Genomic DNA, 3,068 nt, shown 5'->3' on the forward strand with positions numbered 1-3,068 from the left:
GAGGAGAGTCAATGAGACGAAAAGCCTTTGACTCCACCCTATTGAGAAGAGCTGTATGTGGGGAGCCTCCCCACACATGAGAGTTGTACTCCACACAGGGGCGGATAAAACCCCTGTATAGAGTCAACAATTGTGCAGGGGTAAAGAAAGAGCGGAGTCGGCTTAGCACACCCAATCTCTTGGAAGCAGATTTTACAAGAGATGTAATATGATCTTTCCAAGATAAGTCCCGAGTAAATGAAACCCCAAGCATGTTCAAGGATGATGCAGGATTAAGCTGAATATTATTAAACATTAGTGGGTATACCTGTGGAAGATTTTGTTGGGTTGATAGGTGTAAGAACTGAGTCTTAGATGCATTAAAGACAACCATATTATTTTTACCCCAGTCAGAGATATGAGCCAAGTCAGACATTAGGTGTGCCATAGCCTCATCCCTTGTTTCTTGAAGTAACTGTTGAGATGGGCGTTGCGGGAACCGAATGGAAAGGTGAAGGGTGGAGTCATCAGCGTATGAGTGGATAGGGTTAGATGTACAGCTTAGAAGATCATTGATGAATAAAAGGAAGAGAGTTGGTGATAGGACAGAGCCCTGAGGAACACCACTGTTGATAGATCTAGGAGAAGAACGATGGCTGTCTACAACAGCGGCTATAGAACGACCAGAAAGGAAGCTAACGATGAAGGCACAGATAGAAGGATAGAAACCGTAGGAGGGCAGTTTGGAAATTAAAGATTTATGCCAGACTCGATCGAAAGCCTTTGAGATGTCAAGTGCAATGGCAAAGCTTTCGCCAAAGTCCCGAAAGGAGGATGACCAGGAGTCTGAAAGGTAGGTGAGAAGATCGCCAGTGGAGCGTCCCTGACGGAACCCATACTGACGATCGGAAAGAAGGTTGTGATAGGAAAGATGCCTTAAAATTTTTCTATTAAGAATTGACTCGAAAACTGTTGAAATACAGGACGTTAAAGCAATTGGACGATAGTTGGAGGGTTGGGAGTGGTCACCCTTCTTTGGGACTGGCTGAATGAGAGCAAACTTCCAGCAAGAAGGAAAGGTACAAGTTGACAGACAAAGGCGAAATAGTTTGCCTAGGCAGGGTGTAAGCACAGAAGCACAGTTCTTGAGAACAACAGGAGGGACCCCATCTGGCCCATATGCCTTGTTAGTACTGAGGCCAGTGATGGCAGAAAATACATCAACTGAAGAAATTTTAATGTCAGCCATGAGGAAGTCAGAGGGGGGAAGTGATGGAGGAACAGCACTGGAATCGTCTAAGGTGGAATTGGAGGAGAAAGTCTGTGCGAAGAGATCTGCTTTATCAGTAGAAGAAATAGCTACAGAACCATCAAATTTGGATATTTTACCATTAAAACCATCATATACGTCATTTATGTAGACAATAAAAATATCAGTCCAAGTGCTGAGCCTGGGTAACTCCACCAGTCACATTACGCCATTTGAATTCCTTTCCATTTATCACAACTTGCTGTTTTCGGTCTGAAAGCGAGTCTTGTAACCATTTCTGCGAGTTTCCTTTTATTTCATGGGCTTCTGTTTTGCTTACGAGATGCTTGTGAGGGACAGTATCAAAGGCTTTCTGATGGTCGAGGTATATTATGTTTACTGCTCTTGACTTGTCGTATGATTTGTAAACATCATGGAAGAAGTCCAGTAATTTAGTTAAGCATGAACATCGATGTCTGAATCCATGCTACGAGTCTTTGATTATATTGTTTTCTTCTAGATAATTAACTGTTTTATCTCTTATAATTGTTTCCATCAATTTTCACACTACTGATGTTAAGCTGATTGGTCTGTAATTTCCTGGGAGTGACATATTTCCTTTTTCGAAAATTGGTGTGCCAACGGCCATACCACGTTGAGTACACTGCTTCCCGTCCGATCAGCGAAGTTAAGCAATGTTGAGTCTGGTTAGTACTTGGATGGGTGACCGCCTGGGAACACCAGATGCTGTTGGCATAACGTTCTCCCTACGTGTCAAGTGGGGTTGGTGGAGGATTAGTGTCCTTCCCTGTAAAACAATTAACTCTGAGCCCTTGGCCACCCCGTTTGGGATACATGGCGTCTGGCAATGAATGAATGAAAAAAAAAAATTGGTGTTGCATTTGCTAGTTTCCATTTACATGGGACTTTCCCAGTATTTAACGATTTATTGAATAAGGCAGAGTGGCAGTGATATCTCATTCTTTGCTTCTTGGAGAACTCTCGGTGATATTTTATCAGGGCCAGGGGTTTTATTTGTTAGTACTATTTATAGCTGAAAGGATATTGCTGTTGTGGATTGTATAGTTACTGAGGACGGTACCGTTTGCTTGGTTTATGGGTGACAGTGTGGGATATAGTTTCCCCCAGAACGGTTGTGCTCTTTACCTTTTAAAATAGTTGTCCTTGTTATAACCAGAGGAAAACCAGGAGAGGGTTAATGACTAATTCAAGCGTTTTTATAACCCAGAGATTACATTCTCTTTAATAATTCTTATTATTAATAAATTAAATGCTACTGTGTTTAATCCCTGTGGACAACTATATTGTAAATACGAGTAAATACTTAGAAATTTTCCATTGACCTACCTGCGCCTGCGTGGTACGATGACGTGTATCTTCGTGAGAAAACGGAGAGAGGTTTAAACATACTTGTGGAGATGAAGGGAATATTTGGCTTTAGTTTAATTAAAACTAAGATTAAATTAAGTTAGATTCACCTTGTATATTTCATGAAGTAATTTAACTGTATTTAGCCCTGTAATTAATTAATAGTCGGCATCTCTTGAATTCTATGAGGCAGAAGAGATTCGCCATGTTTGCTCACTCTGCTACCAAAGCTCGTTCAAGTTGCACACTGTAAAATATGCACCTAAGGATGCTTGGAAGTCCAGGCAACCAACCAAACATCAGGCCCATCGTCATCTATTGTTCCGACTCTTTCTAGCTAAGTAACCTTTAGGATTTGGCCAAGTCTGAGGGGAATTGGCTAAGGGATAAGGAGAAAAATTTCTGGTGAGTTATAATATTAATTACACCTAAACCTCCTAAGAGACTCATG

The 3,068-nt window shown here is 41.4% G+C and overlaps 1 non-coding gene across 1 annotated transcript; it reads left to right on the forward strand.

Moving 5' to 3' along the window:
- The first annotated feature begins 1,865 nt into the window (after nt 1-1,865).
- LOC145418193 (5S ribosomal RNA) lies at nt 1,866-1,984 on the forward strand. Its single transcript, XR_013900648.1, has one exon. It is a non-coding gene; the product is annotated as a 5S ribosomal RNA (ribosomal RNA).
- The last annotated feature ends 1,084 nt before the right edge of the window (nt 1,985-3,068 follow it).

Source organism: Coenobita brevimanus, chromosome 112, assembly GCF_032717465.1.
Source record: "Coenobita brevimanus isolate Jiangsu-jjx chromosome 112, ASM3271746v2, whole genome shotgun sequence".
NCBI classification, from domain to species: domain Eukaryota; kingdom Metazoa; phylum Arthropoda; class Malacostraca; order Decapoda; family Coenobitidae; genus Coenobita; species Coenobita brevimanus.